The following is a 24,670-nucleotide window of genomic DNA, read 5'->3' on the forward strand; positions in this document are numbered from 1 at the left end:
AGAGTGAGCTTTATTTCGAATGATTTATTTCATTTAGATTAGGAGTCCTGAATTGAAGGTTTTTCATAAGATTAAGTTGCAATGAGTTTCTTTTAATACGACCTTTCAAGTTAGAATTTCTATCATAGGTGTTATTTTTGAGAAAGTGTATGGTGTGTTCTATTAATAATTTCTTTTACAACAAGTGAATGATGTTCATTTGTAAGTAGTGATAAGAAGTTCTTTTATAGTAGTAAATTAGTAAATTGATTTCGTACTCTAATTTAGGTTAGATCCCTTGATCCTGCATTACTTGCTCTTGTGCCTCGATGCTTATGAGTTCTGGATTGATAATTTAATGTTGGAATTATAACACATATAATTTCCCCAAAAATTTTGGGGTCGTTGCCTCAGAGGTGCTAAAGGGATTAGAGCATAATTTATTTCACAAGTTTTCGGTGTGATGTTAGTTACAGGGAAACTAGAGGACATAGATGATGGTAAGACGTGAGTGAAGAGCCACATATCCGATTTGGTTTGGGGTCACTCCAAAGTCTGGTTGTCTAAGTAAGCGAGGAGTTCAACTTTGGTAAGTTTTATTGCAATTAGCATTTTTATTCATTTAGATTAAAATTCAAGCTATTTAAAGATAAAACATTTTTGGGGTGTTGTAAGAACCCCTTTGTACTAATCAATGTTGTGAGACAGGGATCATCAACCAACAGGAGAAATTTAAGAATGATTGAGAGCTTGAAGAATTTCCCTCTAAATAATTTCTCAAATCCTAGTAGTAGCTAGGATATCTCCCTCTCAGGAAGAGTTTATCCTGACCACATTCAGGAAATCATCTATCTCTCCACAACCAGAAAAGGATTTGAAAGTCTCACTTGATTCCTGTTGCCTATCTAACAAGGAGATCGAGAAATCATGTACCAAATATGATGTGGAGCATCCAATGGAACCTGAGATCGAGGAACTCTCACCATACCTAGCAACAAGCCTTGTGTGCATTCTGGAGACTAATTATCCAAGTTCTCCTTGCATGATCGGGGAGGGATTTTAGAGTGGTTCAAATGAAGAAATGGGCCAATACCACCAGTATTACATCGATCATTGGTTCCAGATCACAATCCAGTTAAAGTACCACTCTCAATCTTCAAGTGCTCTTTGTATTACATCTTTCAAAGTTGTTGACTTTTCATGCTCATGCATATTCTAAATTTTATATTTTAAATCTAGGCATGAATATATCTTTGTACTTGCTATGCACATGGCTTCATTGGAAGTTCTCTTTCACTTGAAGGAGGACTTATTTTCTTCACTGTAGTAGGAAAGTTAGTATTGTAATAAATAAATAAATGAAAATAGTAAAGAGAAAAATAAGTCCTTTTGTGAAAACCAGCTTGTCTGGCACAGCTGGATAGGGACTTTGCTTGAAAACAATGTAACTGGTAGGAAATCTTCCTAATAAAATTTGTAAAATCATATGAGTTCTTAAAATCATGTATGTTTCAAGTCATTATGTTTGTATTAGAGTTGGTTGGGAGAAATCGAGATGACCAAATAGGTCATGAAACCTATGCCATAAGTCTTCCATAAACACAAATGTATTCAAAAAAGGTTTTGCACTTTCCTTTTGTTGTTTGCATAGAGGACACCGGGATGGCCTTGTAAATCCTTTTCTTTGCATATGGCCCTAGGTTAAGAGTTGCCTACTACCGATAAGAAATAGGAAGTGTGTGACCTTTGGCCACAATTTACCTCACTATATTTTTTTCCATTAAGGTTCCTAAGGAATCTCCTTGTGGCGAGCCAAGATACCATATGCCTCTTTAATGGTGAACATCCCTTTCAATTGATAGCCCCATCTTAATTTATCACAATCTCGTTCCACATAGATCTTCCTTTCTCTTAGGTGCTGACCTAAGGTCTTCCAGTCCTATAAAAGCTAGTTTGTGACCTAGTTGTCCATCATTTTCCATTCTCTCCACTAGGATTATGGGTTTTATTATTTCCAAAAGTCAACCACTTGAACAGTTCCTTGAGAAGTAGTGAACTCTGTGAGCGGCCTAAGCTCCTCCCTACTCTCCCAGAACTTGGTTGTTCTACCATTTTTTATTTCCTAGAATAGATTATTTTGAATAAATGACTTGTGCTACTATGCGAGATTCCATAGTGAGGACCGAGTTGGAAAATCTAACATAATTTTTTTGTTTGATTCCTAATTGCGCTATATTTCCTAGCTCAAATTTGTTTTCATATCTCTGCCCCACCTTAGATCCACCTCCACCATAGTTTAGACCCCATGACTATTCTGAGCGTTTAGGGGTCCCTCAAGTCTAGTCCTCCTCGCCATTTCAGTAGACATAGCTTCTCTCGTGACACCAATGCCCAATTCTTAGCCTATTGTGCCCCTTGCCATAGAAATTTATGAAACATGGAAACTATGTGCTTGTAAACCTCCATAGGCACCAATAAGACTCATAATTCATAGATCTAAATGGCTTTTAGTACTACCTTCAACATATTTACACAGCCTACTAAACTTAGTAAGCGAAAAACCGAGTTGTTTAGATGCTTAGAAAATTTATTCTTAACTTGTATCCAACACAAAGACCAAAATGAGTTTGATACAAGAGAGATACCAAAATATTTAATGGGAAGGGAGACCACATTAAAACCTGGGTTTTTAGCCCAATTTCTTTACATCAACTTGTTAGTATTAAAAAGTACATACTCTACTTCTCCCCTTTAATAAATGTTCTTGAGAATTATATCCAACACTCTTATCTCTTACATCATTGGGTCACCAAATAACATTATGTCATATACAAATTGTTGATGCGTTATGGGAAAACCTTGTCCTAATAGGAAAATTCCTTTAAAGTGCCTGTCATCAATTATCGCCTTTATGTATCCCCCCAATCCTTTTGGGGCTAGGATAAATAAGAAAGGGAATAACAGATCTCCTTGATGAAAGCCTCTGTAAACTCTAAATGTACATGTGGGTGAGCCATTCAACAATACACAAAAGAACAACGTGGATATGAGGGATTTTCATTTGATCCAATGAATCAATTGGTGGGAGAATCTGAAAGCTGTCAAGACACACAGAGCAAGTATTTCCAATTCAGTCTATCATATGATTTGGATAGGTCGAGCTTAGTAACAATCTTGTGTTTCCTACTCTTTTTGAGGGAATGGACTCTCTCATGTGCTATAACAATTCCGTTTAGAATCTACTGACCCTCTACAAATCCTGTTTGCTTTTGGGTTATTACATGTTTCAGCAGAGGCTTAATCGTCTTAACAATAACCATTGAGATGATTTTCTAAATTACATCACGAGAGGCTATATGCCTACAGCCAAAGCCATTAGGATCACTTAAGTTATTTTCCTTAGGAATCAAAGTAAGAAAAGTTGCATTTAAACTAGACCATACCTGTTGGAGACGCCTTGATTCCTCTATCATGGCATGCACTTATCTGCCTATAAAAGGCCAACACGCTTTGGAAATATATATGGTTAATCCATTTGGGCCTTGTGCTTTATTACTAGCCATTTCTTTCACAACTTCCTCCACCTCTGCAAATGAAATTTCCCTAATAAGTGTGCCATTTTGTTCCGGGATGATCAATTTTGGGATATGATTTGTAATCCTTGTGATGGCTTCAACTCTGTCCTATTCACCTTCTCGCAAGAGATCCTTATAAAAGGTTACCAATTCTTCCTCCATGTTTAGCGAGACTAGTGCCTCCCCTTAAGGACAAGGAAAAGATGCCATTGTGTTATCGGTGTTTGATCATGGCTTTATGAAACAACTTGTTATTTCTTTCGCCCTCTTGTAGCCACTAGATTCTAGACTTTTGTTTCCATAACACTTCCTCTTGTTTGCGACATGACTCTAGTTCTTGAATTAACTTAGCCTGCTCTTCTACAAGAGGATTCGTTCTCCCTACTCTTACAATTGTCAATTGAATTTCTTCCATAAGCTCCTCTAATTTTCGCTTCTCCAAATGGATGTTATCAAATTCAAAATGGTTCCATTGGTTTAATCTTAGTTTCAACTCCTTCAGTTTGATTTGGAACGTCTACATCTGATTTCTTCTTTGGATTGAGATCTCCTATCTTATTTCTCCCTTGGATTGAGATCTCCTCTCATTAGTCCTCTATTTTTGACAAAAGGTCAGGTTGTTTAACACATAAATTTTGGTTAACACATATATTTTGGTTAAGTCAGTCAAAATGAAAAAAATTAAAAAAATTAAATAACTATACAAAACATTTAAATAATGTTGGCTTATAATTTGTAGGCGAAGAAATTAAATCCCTATAAACTCATACTAAATCCATATTTAAAATAAATCTATACTAATGTAACAAAATCTCACCCATCTCTATATACATTCATAGTAAATTTTCTACTCCGTTCATTCGTTGTTTGTTCTTTGGATCGATGAAACTGTGATGTCCCCTCCCTAGCATTAGAAGCCTTGGAATCCCCTTCCAAATATAACTTGCTCTTGGAATCCCCTTCCAAATATACATTGATCTGACGCCATTTCCCATACAGGTGGATGAAATAGACTCCCTATCCAAAAAAGGACTGGATGTTTCAAAAGGATTGATCCGACGCCATTGCCCATACAGGTTGCAAAAACCATGCCTTCACTTTTTGGTGACCCCTCCATATATGAACCCAGCACATCTATAGAGAAATGAATGTCACAACAGACTCCGTATCCAAAAAAGGACTGGATGTTTCAAAAGGATATATATACTTTTCCTTTTCTTCTAATGGAGCAACTAGTGTGGAGGGGTGCATCTCTCTCCCATAGATTTCTCGGCAACAACTGGTTTATTTTCACAACACTTTTCAGTCATATGCAGATACTTGTTTCCTCTTTGGACCATAGTCAATATTATCCTTTTTGTTTGTGGCAGATGATGTATTTTTTAGATACATAGGTTGGAAATGTTATTTTGTACTTCAGAACATGAGGACTTGTTATGATTGACACAGAAAATACATCACAATGACAGATACATATTTAACTAGGTTTTTATTCTGCTCTTTAATAAAATCGAGTTCTATTTTTTCTCATCTCGAAAAAAATAAAATAAAAATTAATCATTTATTTTTAAAATTTATAAATTATTTACAATATTTTAAGACACACACACAAACACACATAGACATATACATATACATATATCTGTGTGTGTGTGTGTGTGACAGTGCTTTTCTATTCCATTTTTAAAAACAAGAAGGTATTACATAAACAACATCCATAATCAAATGGACTCAACCTGCCCATTGGGAAACCGGGTTTGTTGGCCATTTGACAGCTTGATAAGGCATCCAAAATCTAAATAGTCTAAGAATGTTTACCAAAGATATATAAACTTGGGTGTCTTTGTGCCCGCTAGTGGAAATACACCTATTACAAAAAACAAAGACTTCTTATTGTTCATCTATACATAACAAAAATGATTATCCAAACTACGCTAAGAACCATACTCATCATCAAAAGATTCAATTGATGCTAGGTCTTTGGCAGTAGATCCCACCAGCTCATTTTGTGGAAGGAAAGGGATGTGACTCTCTATGCAGGATATTCGATCTATTTCCTATTGAATCTAACGTTGAATGAGCTGGAATTCCTTGTGGATTTCCCGTATTTTTGTTGTTGGCCCCTAAATTCGTGCAAAGGTGGTTATGAAGGCTTTTGCCAATAATTTTTTCATCATCAAGAAAAGATATAAAGTTTGTTGAAACTAAGTGTAATAGGCTCTCGTATAGCTAGGGCCTAGGATAGGATTCCTCCATTCACTTAACTCCTATTCAATATTCGCAATCTTCTACCCAATTTATTTTTCTGACTCCATGATGATTTGGCAGGCCCAAGGGTGTGTACTAGTCCTATAGTTCATGACTACATCCACGATCAATTCATTGTTGTCTTTGCAACCCTAGTTCCTGGAGGGTCAAGGTTGACTCCTCCCATGACCACAACCCTCACCTCAGCCACCCCTTGCATTTATCCCTCGTTGTGAGGAAGGTCGAACCATCTTCTTCTATTGTAAGCAACTAGGCTGGGGTTTACAAATTTTTGGTGATGCCAATACCTCCTCGACGAGATCCCTCATCTAGGCTGTAGATAAACAATTTGGAGGGCGACCCAGAGGGAGGTGCCAACAGACCAAGCTAAGGTGCCACCCTGCAGATGTTAAAAAAACGTATGTAGTGTAACAATAATCATTATACCAAACCAAATGAGATTTCCCAACCCTATTGACATGGGTCAGTTCATAAATATTGACTTCAGTGGCCCAGAAAACACCATAAGCCCAAAGATAGGAGACAATATGAAAGCACAGGACTACCCCCACAAACCCTCCCTAAGAAAGGCTAGCTAGAGGGTTCTTATATGATACAAAGGAATTAGAAATTACAACCTAAAAATTAACTGAAAACATGACTAAATAAAAGTTCCAAGGATGCATGAGCACAGAAGGTGGCAAGTTACTAAGAATTATAGTATGTTTTTTACTGAAGGACCTTCAAACCCTAGATAATCGAGAAAAAGAGAAGGCCCCGATGCCCCACATTTCCTGAAGTAATTATATTTGAAACCAGAAAAACGCACGAGGAGCGATCATCAATAGTCTTTTGAGACATGCAATGCACAGGGAGCATGGTATACAAAAATTTGATATTGTGAAGATATCTGTAGATATGACAACCATGAGGGTAATCTCTTCCCACAACAACTACGGTTCAGGCGTGGTCTTTACAACTCGTTTCCACACAAATGATGAAGCCTTGTCTCAGAAATCCTGTAAATCGAGCGTTGGTTCTAAAATGTCATTCAAAGCCACTTGCAATGAGTCCAAAAATAATTTGTGCGAACCTTTCCAAGTGTCGGCATTTGGGAGTATTAATAAACCTCACCAACTTCCTCTTGGGGTGATATGTGTAGGGGCGGCCAAGCCACCATCCATCTTTACTTAGCATTAATGTCATGATAGTGGCATGAATCCCACTGATGCCCCTCGACTAGATCTCACCTCGATGAAGATATAAATATAAAATTTTATAATTGAAATTCTCTTCTTATTGAATGTTATAAATAAAAAGGATATATATATATATATATATATTAAAAAAATGCTAGAGAAGCCCCAAAATCTGCCTCAGTTACAACAATTTTTTTCTTTGTCATAGTAAATTGAGAGTTTACTAGTCATTGAAAATTTAAACCAGATTATACAAAACACATTACTGCTATAAATTCTGTAGAAGGACCACAACAATAGAATACATTTACAAAAATACATGCTATATAAAAAAAGAGACTGAACTGACCACAAAAACCAGAGACACTATGAAACCCGAGGGATGTCACCCAACACGTACTGCACCCAATCAGACTGAACTGACCACAAAAACCAGAGACACTATGAAACCCGAGGGATGTCACCCAACACGTACTGCACCCAATCCTCGTTGAGTCCCCTTGGACGTCGGACCCGTTTCTTTCTAGGAAGAGGAGCTCCAGAAGCATTTTCACCAGGCATTGCACTAGCAGGAGTTGACGACATTATCTCCAAGGCAGCCACCCAATCACAGAGAAGATGAATTTACGCCTTAAAATCCTCCTAAGTATCCTCTATTTTCACGTGATGGGCAAGCAACTTTCCTTCCAAGAAAAGCTGGAAAGAGCATCTCTTCTTCTCCACCGTGTACTCTGACTTGCGAATTGAAACAAACAGCTCTTGATATGCATTTAGCATTCTATCGATCATGGTTGCGAGCTCTACATAATCATGAGGGTCCAGGCTATCAGCCATACTGAATTGGAGATAGGAATTCTGGTAGGAACTAAAGAGGTGAACCACCGAAGAGTGACAGTTCCAATAACCTAGAGCATCAACCATAAACGAGTGAAGAAAACTAGAGGCAGAAGGCATTGTTAAATAGAAGAAGCTCGGGGCCTCGCGCGAGCCAACCTGTATTGAGACGCTAACGCAAAGAAACTGTGATAATGGGACGTACGAAGTCTTGAAGATTAATTTCATTCCTGGTAGATATGGAGTTGTTCAAGCCACTTTCCTATTAAATGGGCATGAGCGGTGTTTGTGTTACGTGCATTGGGATATGTACACCTATACTCCACCTTAATAAACTTGTGATGTTTGCTATTATTCTGAGGCTGGAGGTGAGGTAAATGAGATCGGGAAGGGAAATCCTAACGATCCACCAAAAGAACTTCTAACTTGCTCCAAGAATCATGTCAAGATATTAAATAATTATAAGATATTGTCATTCCAAGGAATTGGGTATAATCTAATCTTTGATAATATTCAATTTCTCCATGAGCCATCATATCCCCTTTTTTTGTTCAAGATTATCAGCCTTTTAGTTCAAATGCCAGAGAGTATGATAACAATCTACCTCTTCAAGTCTTTCCATTATGGAGAGGATTCTCTCGCTTGTTGTCACTGACTCTTTTTAAATAACTTTCTTAGCTTTTGTGAAATCGCATATAACAAGCATCGAGCGCCCAAAGACATTTAATTTTAAGTTTTGGTATTTCGTAGTGATTTCGAGCCCCTCCCATAGAGCCATTCGAATACTCCATGCGAATTGAAACACCATTTTTCCGGACCAATTAAGATCCCTCTAGCTCCTCCCTCTCCCTTGAATCTTAATTTTTAATAATAAAAAGTTATCATATTTATTTTGATTTTTTAATGTTAGTTTATATTGTATTTCCACTCCAATTTTTTAAATTTAAATAAAAATTATTTTATAATGATTTTGTCATTCTTCGAAATTAATTCATTAAATCGAGATGCTTTAAGATTTGAATAATAAAATGTTAGTTTATATATATATATATATATATATATATATATATAGACATGTTAAGTTACTCAGTAATGTGAAGGTCATCCTTAAAAAACTCTATGGGCAAAATCCATTCAAGGGCTAGTGTGGCGGAGGCCTTTGGGTGATTTTGACAACTTAGATGCCTCCTGGTGGCTGTTTCTCAAAGCCCATATCAAACTTGATGTAACCTCTAGAAAACTCAAACAACTTGACAAACAAGAATAAAATATATTAATTTTATTATGAATGATTAAAACAATTAAGTTAAAAATTTATAAATCTATATTTAGAAAAAAATAAAAAATAAACAAGTTCAAAAAAAATTGATTCCTCACATTTAAATGATACACATAAACAATTATAAACTATATTTAAAATATTTTACTTTCAATTATCTTATATTTTTTATAAAAATATAACCTAATTTTTTATTAATATTAGTTTTATTATTTTTAAATGCACAATCTTTCCAATACCAAACTGTAAATATAACCAAATAAAACTAATAATATTTATTTTTTCAACATTTTATATATATAAAATAAATAAACACAGAGATCTGCAGTTTCAATGTGGTGCAACTTTAGATACTTTTGTCATGGGCATTGTTATATTTATTGATTAAATCAAATATAGAGTTTTTTTGGCATAGTTTAACTTATAGAAAATTGATTTTTTGACAAGCAAGATTGTGATTTTTTTGTTATTTAAAATACATTTTTGAATGCATAAATGGATTAAATTAACTAGAAAAAAATGTCTTTCTTTTTATGTGGATAATTATGAATGTCAGTTCTTCCATATCCAGTAATAAATTCATCTTCATTAACATCCCTAACCCACTTCCACATTGCAAGGCTTCTACTTTACATAAAACAATTAGAAAATATAAAGGAAACTTTTAATGGTCTAGCTTCTTCAATTGTCTAGTTATTGGTGTGTTTAACTATTTTATGTTCTGGAGTTTTTGGTTGGAACCAGATATTTGTTTTTGGTTAAATATTAAATTTTTGTCGTTTAAAATGCAATCTTAAAACTATAAATGGATTCAACACTTGAAAATTCCTAGGCCATATGGATTGTGTAGAATTTATAACTCAAACTTGTGATTCTAACAAATCTCTACAAACTTTGAAATAAATTTAACCGAAAAATATGCCCAATAAAACTTTGGATATGTTTGTAGTATGCCCGATAAAACTTTGGATAGGTCTGTAGCACTATTTAGTTGTTTGTTTTTAAGAACTATAATTGATTTTTTCAATAAAAGTGACAATGTTGGAAGATGGTGTGATAATGAGTATCGCAGAATGTACCACAAGTTGGAGAACTACTCCTTAGCACGGTTTAGAGGTTGGCTATAATCTATCTGGTATATGTTTATAGAATTTTTTTGTTTATTTAGAATAATTTGCCTAAAATTTAGTAAAAATTTGTTGCAATCACATGTTTCAGTTATGAACTCTTCACAATTTAAATAACCCAAACAATATTCATAACCCAAACAATATTCAAAATAGTGAATCCATATTACTATTAATTTTAAAGGAAACAAATTAAAATTTAACACCAATTTTTTTTAAACCTAATTCCAATTAAAAAAATCCAAAGCTTATAATATTTAGACAACATCGTTAGTTTTTGCTTGTGTTTAAGCTAAACCCCAACGAGATTTGCTCATTCGACAGTGGCCCCGCGTGAAACCATTAATGTCATTCATTAGTAAACCCCAACGACAATCACGGGGACTGTTCCTTCTCCTGTATCAATTTGGGTTGCAATTTGGGCTCCGTGAGATTGGGCTCCCCTGCATCAATTTGGGTTGCAATTTGGGCTCCGTGAGATTGTAGACAACGGCGTCGTGTCCTTGAATTCCATCTCTATTTAAAGGCGTACGCTAAACCTGTAGCGTTGTGTCCTCCAACGCCTCCTCCCACATTAAACAGGTTGCTTAGTTTCATTTCAGCAGGTTGCTTAGTTTCCTATCAAGGTTCTTCTAATGATGGTGAACGTTCCATTAACAAAAAAGCCTTAACATTATTTTTGATTGCTTAGTTCTGCGTTAGCGTTTTGCAAGTATTTGGAGTTTGAATAGTCAAATTAGCCGAAGAGGGAAAAAAAATTGAATGTTGATATGCAAAAGTAATGTCGTTCATCTGCCCCACACTACTCCAAAGGCATGTTTCACTTTTGGGCCATTTCATTTGCATAATGATGCCATCAATTATAATTTCTTTTATTTTTATTTTTGAGTATATTGGATACAATAGAAAAGGGAAATTGACCAAAAAAACAAAAGAGATAATCTATTATGCAATTTAATATTAAAATTTTAAGAATAATTTCATGTTTGTTTAATCAATAGGAATTGTAATAGTAACTAACAACATACATTGGGGTAGATTTGAGATAAAAATGTAAACATGTAAAGATAAATAATGTAAAAGTAAACATAAATGTAAATCTAAATGTAAATGTAAACGATCGAGTATGGGGTAGATCTCACATAAAAATGTAAACACATAAATGTAAATGTAAACTTAATGTTTAACATTTAACATTTTTAATCTGGCCCTATTTAAAAATCAATCTAGTTAACTCTAGATCCATTTTAACTTGGTTAAACAAAGAGTATGGGGTATGGGGTATGGGGTAGATCTCACATAAAAACGTAGACATGTAAATGTAAACCTGAATGTAAATTTAAACGTAACGTTTAACATTTAACATTTTTAATCTAATTTCGGCCCTATTTAAAAATAATTCTAATTACCTCTAGATCCATCTTTACTCCGGATTTAAGATATAAAGAGGTTTACAACACTAAAAAAAGATGTATTGTAAATAAATAAAAAAGTAAATAAACTAGAGGTATGGTAAATAAATAAAAATATAAATAAACTAGAAGTACGGTAAATACACAAAATCTCCTTTTATATTTATTCCATAAACATCTTTATATTTACGAAAACTCCAAAAATATGTTGTCTCCTCTTATATTTATTCCATAAACATCTTTATATTTACGCAAACTCCAAAAATATGTTTATTTAGGTGAAGCCTATGGGCCAAATACCATGGGACAAATAATTATTAATATTATGGGCCAAATACCATATTTATAAAAGAGGTATGCTAAATAAATAAATATAAAAGAGGTATAAAGAGGTATGATAAATAAATAAAAATATATCAAATAGGATTAAAAATCAACATCTAATTATATACCAAGACTATGGGTGTAATACCCCCAGTAGAATGTAAATGTGAATCTTACTATGGTAAAAAGACAATATGGTAGTGGTTGTTGTTTATGTTTAAAGAAACAAAACTGTGATAAACTACATTATTAAATAAATGGAATATTTTCTTGAAATGCTGGCAGCCTCTGTGAGGTGTATTTCAAAGAAAGGAAATCAGTTGTAATAACTGATTTGAGCTGCCCTCCCAAACAGGAAAAGTGCTGGGTGTAGGGAGGAAGTTCTGTGCTGTTGGGACAGACAGAAGGTGATTCTTTTCCAGAGAACCAAAAAGAGGAAAAGAGGATATACTGAGGAAAATTGGTTAAGTCTGGTAGGGACCAGATAACCAAGCACTAGGTGCCAGATCTTGTTGAGGGCTTGAGGCCTGCAAGATAGCTCGGGGGAGAGAATTCCGTCAGAAGATGGATCTCATGGCTGGGTGGACGAGCAGACACGAAGCACAGGTGACTTGCTTGAGTATCTAATTGTGATTCTGGCAAACCAGGTACGGTTTCTAATCTCAGAATCCTTTTGCATAAGAAAAAAAAAACTTATAAATGACCACAGCAATTAAACCAGATATGTTATAGTTCCTTGGTATTGTTACAGTGTATTTGGAACCCGATAAGTGTGGTAAAAGAATAGGTTATCCGCTGATAGACCTGGGTTAGGAACTAACCGACAGTTAATAAACATATGGAGGGTTAGATTATGGAATGCCTGAGTTGGCTTCTGCAATGTCAAAGTTAGTTTACTCACTGTCTAGATAAATTATTAATGTCTGTTAAGGGTGCAGAGTTGGCACGAAACAGGCAGAGGTAACCGAGGCAGTATATGCTCGGGAAAGCTATATCAAATAAAACATATACCGAAATATCTGAAATGCAACTATTGTTACATATTATGAACTATGAATTACGAGTCTGGAAAAACCTAGATCCCGGCAAAAGGTCACGGCTGTAGCCAGAATACATTACTGAAACAGAACAGAAATGAGCATGCCGTTATATATATATACATAAACATGGTAGATGAAATACGAAACAATTACTCAGTTAAGCAGAGAAGCATCTTACAGCCACATGGGACTCTGTCCCTGAATGTAAACAGTGCGACTTTAGCCGCAGCTTTTCCATAAAAAAACAGCAAAACCAATGTCAATCAACGAGTTAATAATCGTTACTATGATGAACCATGCATAGCCTAATGATTGACTAAATAACAATTAGATGCAGCGCGTAAGTATATACATGGTGGTAACATGTGGAGTAACAGCTCATATGTATGGTTGAGTCTTAATGGTTAGACCATAGAATTTTTTTTTTTACTATGTATATTTATGTGTAAAGGGAATGTGACAAATTGGTATCAGAGCCCAGTTACAACACTGTGGCCTCAATATGACATGTTTCACTGTGCAGCAGCATACACCATGTATATTTAAAAAAAAAACTGATAAAAGTACTTAACTGTTGTTCTGTTATGAAGGGGTGACACACAGAATTATAACAAGCTAGCAGACAAGCCAAAGAGAAAAGCAAAGTAACAAAATGCAGGGAGACGGCAGTAACCCTCAGGAAAATCCAGAACTGTGGGTACAGTTGGGTGAGGCAACACGAAGTACCAACCTGGCAATACTTGAAACTGTTCAGGAGTTGAAAAATGAGATGGCACGCTTACGAGAAGACAATGCACGTTTAACAGTAGAACAAGAAAGAATTCTGAAGAGTTTGTCAGACAGGCAGAACCCACCCTCATCTAACCCCAGCGCGGAACAGCAGAGGGTGACAGAGGAGCAAGACTTTCAGCATGCACCTGAAAATTCAGAAGACAAGGAGGATCATTCTGACAATGTGCCACAACAGCAAACCTCAAAACGTCAGAAATTGGAGCTGCAGGGAGAATTCCGGAAGATTAAACCCCCGCATTTCGATGGCGAACAGGAAGAGGCAGCAGAGGCATGGTTAATAAATATGAATAAATACTTCCAGTTGTATGAATATGACCACAACTTGAAAGCAAGGCTGGCCATTTTCCAGCTACAAGGTAAGGCAACCTTGTGGTGGGAGGAAATCAAGATCGTTAAAGGGGTCAGCGAACGAACCATTACTTGGGAAAAGTTTCAGAAATACTTCAAAGAAAGGTACCTAACTGAGCGTTTCTACGATGAGAAAGCAAGAGAGTTCCATGATTTAAGACTGGGGCAGCAGACTATGGACGAGTTCATTAATCGCTTTACCTCTCTGCTACGTTACGTACCTTATATCAAGGAAGAGAAAGCCAAGGTTCAAAGGTTTGTGAGCAGCTTACCTTCATATATAAGAGAACGGATTGAGTTTGACAATCCTAGAACCATGGATGAAGCCATTCGAAAGGCAAGGATCTGTTACCAGCAGAATAAGCAGAAGGGGGATACTTCAAACAAAAGATGGAATGAGAAAAAGAGCAGTCGGATGGCTGGAAACAGCAAGGGAGGTCGCAGCAATGGAGGTAAGGGAGCTGGTAAAGGATTAAACAGTAGATCTGTAGCAAGAGGTGCATCCCGAGCAAGGCCAGCAAGTGAATCTAGAGTAAGTGAACAGCCTGTTAGGCCAGAAAGTGAAGGGGTGACCAGACCTCCAGTGCAATGCTGGGGCTGTGGAGGACCTCACTATGTCAAAAACTGCCCGCAGCGAAAGGGGACAGACCAGATATCCCAAATTCATGAAGCATCGACATTTGGGGATGTGGCACGTAGTATACCCAGAATTAATGCAGCCTTGGAGGACCGCCAAGCGGAGTACCAGCCATCTATGGTTGAATTTGAAGGTAAAATTTCAAACCTTTCTTTAGCTGTTCTTATTGATCCAGGAGCTACTTTAAGTTATGTTAGCCCTAAGATAGTAGAACAGTGTAAATTACAATCTGAGAAATTCAGAAATCCGTGGCTGGTTCAATTAGCTACGGGAGCCAAGAGGCGAGTCTTGGCCAAAATAAATAAATGCTCCTTAACCATAGCAGGGCAGCCAATAGTGGCAGACTTAAACATACTACCGTTGGGTTCATATGACGTCCTGATTGGGATGGATTGGCTGGAAAAACACTGGTCACTAGTGAATTGCAAGACGAAAACTATCTATTATAAGGACGACCATGGGGAGCAGCAGGAGCTGCAAGGAATCAAACATCCCGTACAGATTCGACCCATTACAGCATCTCAGTTAGCTAAATGCATCAAGAAGAAGTGTCAAATTTATGCTATTCAGGTGGGTTACGCAAATCAGAAGGATAAAACAGCTATGCTGGACAACATTCCAGTAGTACAAGAGTTTGTAGATGTATTTCCTGAGGAAGTACCAGGACTGCCACCTAAAAGAGATGTGGACTTCACCATTGAACTGATTCCGGGAGCGGCACCCGTGTCACGGGCGCCTTACCGAATGAGCGTACCAGAGCTAACAGAATTAAAAATGCAACTGCAGGAGCTGTTAGACAAGAATTACATCCATCCTAGCGTATCACCCTGGGGAGCCCCAATGTTATTTGTCAGAAAGAAAGATGGAACTTTCCGGATGTGCATTGATTATCGTCAGCTGAATAAGCTCACGATCAAAAATAAATATCCCTTACCTCGGATCGACGAACTTTTTGATTAGGTGAAGGGAGAAACGGTATTCTCTAAGATCGATTTGCGATTTGGTTATCATCAGATCAGAATTAAGGAGGAGGATATCGCAAAAACAGCTTTTAGAACGCGGTATGGACATTACGAGTTCGTGGTGCTACCCTTTGGTCTGACCAATGCACCTGCTACATTCATGTGTTTGATGAACAGTGTGTTTCACAAGTTCTTAGATAAGTTTGTGTTAATCTTCATAGACGACATTCTGATTTACTCCCGATCAAGAAAGGAGCATGAAGAACATCTTAGAGTGGTGTTGCAAACTTTGCGGGAACATCAGTTATATGCAAAGTTTAGTAAGTGTGATTTCTTCAAGGAGGAAATACAATATTTGGGTCATGTGATCTCAAAGGAAGGAATTGCAGTGGACCCTGAAAAAATCAGAACTATAATGGAGTGGCCTATACCAAAGGACGTGGCAGATATCAGATCCTTCATGGGGCTAGCAGGTTATTATAGAAGGTTTGTGGAAGGCTTTTCAAGGGTAGCATACCCTATCACCTCCTTACAAAAGAAAGGGAAGATATTTAAGTGGACATCAGAGTGTCAGCGAAGTTTTGAGCAGCTCAAACACTTACTCACCACTGCACCTATCTTGAGTATAGCTGATCCTAATAAGGATTACGTGGTCTGTACTGATGCAAGTAAAGAAGGTGTGGGGGGAGTGTTAATGCAAGAAGGAAGAGTGATTGCATATGAATCAAGGAAATTGAAGGAACATGAACAGAAATACTCTGCTTACGACTTGGAATTGGCAGCTGTTATTCATGCGCTGAAAATGTGGAAACATTATCTGTTAGGAAGAAAATTTCTGTTGTTGACAGACCATCACAGCTTGACGAACTATTTCAGTCAACCCACCTTAAATACGAGACAAGCTCGTTGGGCAGATTTCTTAAGTGGGTTTGATTTCGAAATTAAGCATTTGAAGGGAAAGGAGAATCGGGTGGCTGATGCATTGAGCCAAAAGGTGCAATGTGTGTGCAGACTTTCAGTCAGTAAATGGCAGAGTACCTTACTTGAAAAGATAAAATTAGTAGCTGATCAAGATGTTGTATATCAACAAATTAAACAGCAAATACAGCAGCTTTCTGATAAGGAAGTACAACAAGGATACGAGTTAGATGATGCCGGAATGCTGTATTTTCATAAAAGGCTGTATGTGCCCAATGAAAATGATCTTCGAAGATTGATTCTAGATGAGTTCCATACCAGCCATTACACCGGGCATCCAGGGTACCAGAAAATGGTTGTTGCACTTCGGAAGGAATACTATTGGCCAAAAATGAAGAAAGAGGTAGCTGAATATCTAGCGCGGTGTCTAGAATGTCAGCAGATTAAAGCAGAGCATATGCATCCAGCAGGGTTGCTACAACCCTTACCCATTCCGGAATGGAAATGGGAGATCATTTCCATGGACTTTATAACCGGGTTGCCTCGAACAAAGAAAAATAATGATTCCATTATGGTAGTAGTGGATAAGCTAAGTAAGGCAGCACACTTCATACCGGTTCAATCCACGTATAAAGCTGTGCAAATTGCTCATATCTTCATGAAAAATGTGTTCAAGTTGCATGGACTTCCGAAGGTAATAATCTCGGATCGTGATGTTAAGTTCACATCAGCCTTTTGGAGGACATTGTTTGCAGAACTGGGGACACAACTGAACTTTAGTACAACCTATCATCCCCAGACCGATGGGCAAACGGAGCGGGTAAACCAGGTGGTGGAGGACATGCTGAGAGCATGTGTTATGATGCGGCCAACCCAGTGGGAGGAATACCTCCATCTGGTTGAATTCGCGTATAATAACGGGTATCATTCATCAACACAGTTGAGTCCCTTTGAGGTTCTGTATGGGCGAAAATGCCGCACACCCTCAAGTTGGGGTGGACCTGAAGATAGATTAAGATTGGGCCCGGATATGCTCAAAGAGATGGAAGACATGGTGAAGAAGGTGCGTAACAATTTAAAGGCTGCTCAGGACAGACAAAAAAGTTTTGCCGACCGAAAAAGAAGGTTCAAGGAATTCTAGGTCGGAGACCATGTTTTCGTAAGAATTCAAACCAGAAGAAGTGCCTTGCAGTGGAGTGGGTGTGCCAAGCTGGCACCACGCTACTTTGGACCTTTCCAAATCTTGGCAAGAGTGGGGCCAGTAGCTTATCAGCTTGCCCTACCAAGCCATATTAAGATTCACAATGTTTTTCATGTTTCCGTATTAAAACAATACGCCTATGATCCTAAACATGTGATTCAATGGCAGAATATTCGGGTAAGAATTAAATTTGGTCATTATGAATAAACTTTATTCTTAAACAATGAATAACTAAATCTGTTGCTTTCGCAGGTCGAGCCGGAAGGCGAGGTTCTGGTCGAACCACTGACCATTCTCGACCGGAGAGAAGTGCAGCTGCGGAAACGGGCTATTATCCAAGCTAAGGTGCAATGGCAGCATTATGGGCCTGAAGAGGCCACTTGGGAGGATGAGGAACTCCTTAAAAAGGCTTACCCGAATTTGTTTAAGAGAAATGGACATCGGGACGATGTCCAATCTCAGGAGGGGGAGATGTAATACCCCCAGTAGAATGTAAATGTGAATCTTACTATGGTAAAAAGACAATATGGTAGTGGTTGTTGTTTATGTTTAAAGAAACAAAACTGTGATAAACTACATTATTAAATAAATGGAATATTTTCTTGAAATGCTGGCAGCCTCTGTGAGGTGTATTTCAAAGAAAGGAAATCAGTTGTAATAACTGATTTGAGCTGCCCTCCCAAACAGGAAAAGTGCTGGGTGTAGGGAGGAAGTTCTGTGCTGTTGGGACAGACAGAAGGTGATTCTTTTCCAGAGAACCAAAAAGAGGAAAAGAGGATATACTGAGGAAAATTGGTTAAGTCTGGTAGGGACCAGATAACCAGGCACTAGGTGCCAGATCTTGTTGAGGGCTTGAGGCCTGCAAGATAGCTCGGGGGAGAGAATTCCGTCAGAAGATGGATCTCATGGCTGGGTGGACGAGCAGACTCAAAGCACAGGTGACTTGCTTGAGTATCTAATTGTGATTCTGGCAAACCAGGTACGGTTTCTAATCTCAGAATCCTTTTGCATAAGAAAAAAAAAAACTTATAAATGACCACAGCAATTAAACCAGATATGTTATAGTTCCTTGGTATTGTTACAGTGTATTTGGAACCCCATAAGTGTGGTAAAAGAATAGGTTATCCGCTGATAGACCTGGGTTAGGAACTAACCGACAGTTAATAAACATATGGAGGGTTAGATTATGGAATGCCTGAGTTGGCTTCTGCAATGTCAAAGTTAGTTTACTCACTGTCTAGATAAATTATTAATGTCTGTTAAGGGTGCAGAGTTGGCACGAAACAGGCAGAGGTAACCGAGGCAGTATATGCTCGGGAAAGCTATATCAAATAAAACATATACCGAAATATCTGAAACGCAACTATTGTTACATATTATGAACTATGAATTACGAGTCTGGAAAAACCCAGATCCCGACAAAAGGTCACGGCTGTAGCCAGAATACATTACTGAAACAGAACAGAAATGAGCATGCCGTTATATATATATATATATATATATATATATACATAAACATGGTAGATGAAATACGAAACAATTACTCAGTTAAGCAGAGAAGCATCTTACAGCCACATGGGACTCTGTCCCTGAATGTAAACAGTGCGACTTTAGCCGCAGCTTTTCCATAAAAGAACAGCAAAACCAATGTCAATCAACGAGTTAATAATCGTTACTATGATGAACCATGCATAGCCTAATGATTGACTAAATAACAATTAGATGCAGCGCGTAAGTATATACATGGTGGTAACATGTGGAGTAACAGCTCATATGTATGGTTGAGTCTTAATGGTTAGACCATAGAATTTTTTTTTTTTACTATGTATATTTATGTGTAAAGGGAATGTGACAATGGGCCAAATACCATGGTAAATAAAAGAGATATGATAAATAAAACCTCTTTTTATATTTACTCCATAAACTTCTTTATACTTACTAACACTTAAAAAAGGTTTTATTTAGGTGAGGCCTATGAGTCAAATACCATGGGCCAAATTATTACAAATACCATATAAAAAACATTATTAACCCTAATTTTAATATTAAAAGATTAATATTATTATTATTATTATTAAATCTAATATTCATATTAATATATTATAATATTAATATTATTAAATTTAATAACTTTGGATTAATACAATATTAAATTTGTTATATTATATTTTATATTAATATATCATGATATATATTAACTCTAGATATATATGGAAGGGAAGAACAAAGACATAGAGTCATACATGTGGAAAGACAGGGGGAGTGACAAGGGAGAGATGGAGATAAACTTAAGGATATGAGAGAGGAGGAATGAAGAGAGAGAGAGGGGGGGATATGAGTGAGAGATGTAGAGAAGGGTAAGAGAAGGAGAGGGAGACACAAAGATGGAGTGGAGAGAGAGAAGGAGAGAGGGAGGGAGATAGTGAGAGGATTGGAGGGCGGAGAGAGAGACAGAGAGAGAGATCGGGGAAGAGAGAGGAAGGTAAGAGATAAAGGGAGAGAGAGGAAGGACGCGAGAGAGGAATTGCAAGAGAGGAGGAGAGGGAGTGAATAAGAAAGACATACAGAGTGAGAAGTGGAGAGAGAGGGAGTGACAAGGGAGAGATGGAGAGATAGAGAGTATGTTTAGCGGTGAGATAAAGAGACAAAGAAAGAGAGATAGAGAGAGGGGGGAGATAAGGAGAGAGGGAGGGATTTTGTAACATAGTTGGAGAGAGAGAGAGAGAGAGAGAGAGTGTGTGATGGGGGAAGAATGAGGAGGAGAGGGAGAGAGGGAGAGAGAGCAAGAATGAGAGACAAGGCTTGAGAGAGAGGAGGAGAGTGATGGGGGAAGAGAGAGGATTGGAGGGAAAAGAGAGAGAGTGCGTGATAGGGGAAGAGAGAGGGAGGTAGGAGAGAAAGGGAGTGAGAGGAAGTACGAGAGAGAGGAATTGAGAGAGAGGCGGAGAGAGGGAGGGAAGAAGAAATACATAGAGAGTGAGAAGTAGAGGGAGAGAGGGACTGACAAGGGGGAGATGGAGAGAGAGTGTGTATGTTTGAGGGTGAGATAAAGAGACAAACAAGGAGAGATGGAGAGAATGGGGGAGAGAAGGAGAGAGGAGAGAGGGAAGGATATAGTAATAGAGTTGGAGGGTGAAGGGAGAGAGAGGATGTGCGAGAGTGGAGAGAGGGATGGAAAGATAGATACAGTTGGAGGGGGAAAGAGAGAGGTAATAATAAATAAATAGAGAGAGAAAGGTTGAGAGAGAGGGGGGAAGTGATAAGAAAAATGGAGAGAGAGGGAGAGAGGACAACAAGAGGGAAGAGAGATAGAAGTGGGGGAGAGGGAGAGAAGGAGAAGAAAGACAGGGGGAGGGAGAGGAGGGAGGGATAGATAGATAGATTTGACAAAGAGAGATTATGTTTTGGGGGTGATATAGAGAGACAAAGGGAGATAGAGATATAGATAGAAAGTGAAGAGAGGGAAGAAGAGAGAGATGAAGAGAGAGAGAGGGAGGGAAAGAGATATTGATAGATATGGACTGAGAGAGCATGTGTGTTTGGGGGATTGAGATAGAGGGACAAAGAGGAGAGATGGAGGGATATATATATATATATATATATATATATATATATATATATATATATATATATATATATAGAGAGAGAGAGAGAGAGAGAGAGAGAGAGAGAGAGAGAGAGAATATTTATTGCACTAGATACATTAATTTTAGTGTGGATGTTGATTTCTAATGATATTTGATTGCTTGCACTAGATGCATTGATTTCAATGTAAATGTTGATTTCTAAAAATATTTGATTACTTGCACTAGATGCATTGGTTTAAGTGTAAATGTTGATTTATAATCATATTTGATTGTTTGCATTAGATGCATTGATTTTAGTGTAAATGTTGTTTTCTAATCTTATTTGATTTCTTGGATTAGATGCATTAAATTCAGTGTAGATGTCGATTTCTGATTTGATGTAATTGGATGTATGATGGTACATTGATTTTAAAGTGGTTGGATTAATATTGTGCATTGATTTCAGTGTAAGCATAAAAAATTATTAACAATGTACATTGATTTTTGTGTTATAGTAATTCAACCTATTAATATTGGAGAGAAAGAAAGACAAGGTATGATGTTTATTACAATATCTCAAGCTAAAGATTTAAATGGTTTATGATTTAACCTGTCCCTTTCATATAATCGATATGAAAAGACGACAAAAGTAACAAGGGTGACAATAAGAATAGTAGAAGAAAATAGTTTGAGATTAGTAACAATGAAGACTATTTGTAATTTAATATATTCTTATTATTCACATTTTCTATCATTCAACACTATTACATTGTCACTTTACATTCAGAAAATTTATTTCATCATTTTTCATCATTAAAGTTTTTCACAATATTTATCATCTCAACAAACTGAGGTAACTAAGAAAATTTACAATTAAAATGACCAGATTAATAACCTGAGATAAATTTAGCATATTTAAAATGATTATATTAATATTAGATGATTTTACATATTATTTGATAAAATCAATCATCTGTTCGTTAGATTTTCTTTGGCCGCACACGACTGAAACCAACCTATATCCATCTTAACTTTGGATCTATAGAGCGTCGAGAGGGATCAAATCTTTTGAGGTGCAAACCTTTCCTTAGATTTTTCACTCAAAAAAGAGGTTTGCACCTCAAGAGATTTGATCCCTCTCGGTGCTTGATAGATCCAGAGTTAAAATGGATCTAGGTTGGTTTATCTTCAATTAAGCTTGAATATAAAGTTACATTGAACATGTGATAGAGTTTTGTTTAGGCAATTTTTATAGAAGATTAGTTTGGTGTAGGAAAAACATATTGTTGTTGTTTGTATTTTTTGTTTTAATTTGTTTTGTTTTGCTTTTTTTTTACTATTAGATAATTATGTACAACTTATAAATATTACAATTTTTCGTTAGAAAACCGACACATAGAAGTGTATATGCATTAGTTGAGGTGCTTGAATGAGAAAGCCAGTGTTTAATTAACATTGTAACACAACTAAACAAATGATCCTATCTTGAACAAATCATTGAAAAGTGTCTTTGAGAAGTTCAAATAATGCTAGGAATGAGTTAACAACATTTTTTCATTGAAATCCAATGTTAGAAAGATTGATGAAAGATACACTCACATAGTTGGCACAAATCTATGTAGCATCTCAAAGGTACAAGTGAGGCACATGGTTTATGGACTTTACCATATTATCATCTTGGTAGTAAACAAGTTTTGTTAATTTGAATTCTTTTATAGGAGTGGGCATGGCTAGTATGCTCAAATTTTTTATCCAAGTGATAATTGATAATGGAATATATTGAGGTGAGCCCCATCATCCTTGATTATGTAATATCATTATCAATAGGTTGATTAGATAGTTTTGTTGATATTTAAAGATTTATCTGATTGGAAATACTAGCACAAGGAATTGAAAAATGACTCGTCATGTTCATTTTTGAAGTGGACATTTACAATCGAGAACAAAGAATCTTTGAAACATATAACAAAAATATTACAAAAAAAAAATCCTCCAAAGGCATGAAAGTAAAATATAATCATACTAGTAATATTATAATAGTAAAATATTATATATATATATATATATATATATATATATAGATGAGCAAAGTATTATTTATTATTAATAATACTAATAATATTAAAGTTAATAGTATTAATAATGTTAATAATATAATACAAGTGTAATATTACTTTTATTGTTACTGTAATTTTTAGGTATAGACATTTATGGTGTATGATAAAAATTTAAAGAGGTTAATAAATATGTTTGATACATTAAGTTTGAACTCCTCATTTTAGGGTCTTTCATTCCTATATATTAGATAACTACTTACTAAAACATATTTGGTATGTGAGAAATGTAGGTTGTAAGTTATTATCATTATTGTCACTCTGGTCCTGTTGATGACGCTGGAAATCAGTCAACCAATTGGATCTCTTTGATAGGAAGTCCCAACTAGACCTCACACTATTTTGTGTCAGAGTTCCATCCGGTGTAAAGGCCCTGTTGCCACACACTCAATGATCTACCTTGGCTATAGCTGTCAGCACATGAGATTGTTACAGTGGTATCTTCAAATAGCGAGGTAAGTGTGCCTCGTGAATGCGTAACGTAACTGTGTCAAGGTTATTTTAATGCAAAAGGGGGAGAAACGTGAGCCTCTAAGTGAGAGGTAATAGTACCACCTAGGATGAGACACGCGCAAACCTAGAATGGTGTGTCTAACATCCAATGGAATAGTCCACATGAGATGCGGTAGTCATTAAAACCAAAGTACAGGGAAGACTCATCCACCATCCAGCAGAGTATTCCACAATGGATGTGATGGTCGTTATAACCATTAAGCGAGAAAGGCCTGTTTAATATCCTGCGGAGTATTTCATAAGGATGAGACAACAATGATAACCAATACATCACATTCCCAATAAGGTAAGTACTAAAACAACCAAAATAGTTCAACTATCTTAGTACATGTGAAACAAACATGAATTACAAATGCAAAAAGAATAGTCTTACAAACATCTACAAGACATGGATGAAAATGTGTTGGCATAAACAAGCTTTTGTATTAAGGAAAACTTCCAGGAAACATATGTACATCATACATCACTAGCCCCAATAGTGGGACATTGGAGCTACTGCTTGCTCCTCAAAGAATTAACTGAAAACTCTTTATGCTTCGTGGGAGGAGTCAAGGTCAAGGATAATTTTAGGGGCGAATGTTCGCCCTTTGGCGAAATTAAGAG

This window comes from Pinus tabuliformis, chromosome 6, assembly GCF_031772625.1.
Source record: "Pinus tabuliformis cultivar Carrire ecotype Pingquan chromosome 6, CPIR1, whole genome shotgun sequence".
Lineage (NCBI taxonomy): Eukaryota > Viridiplantae > Streptophyta > Pinopsida > Pinales > Pinaceae > Pinus > Pinus tabuliformis.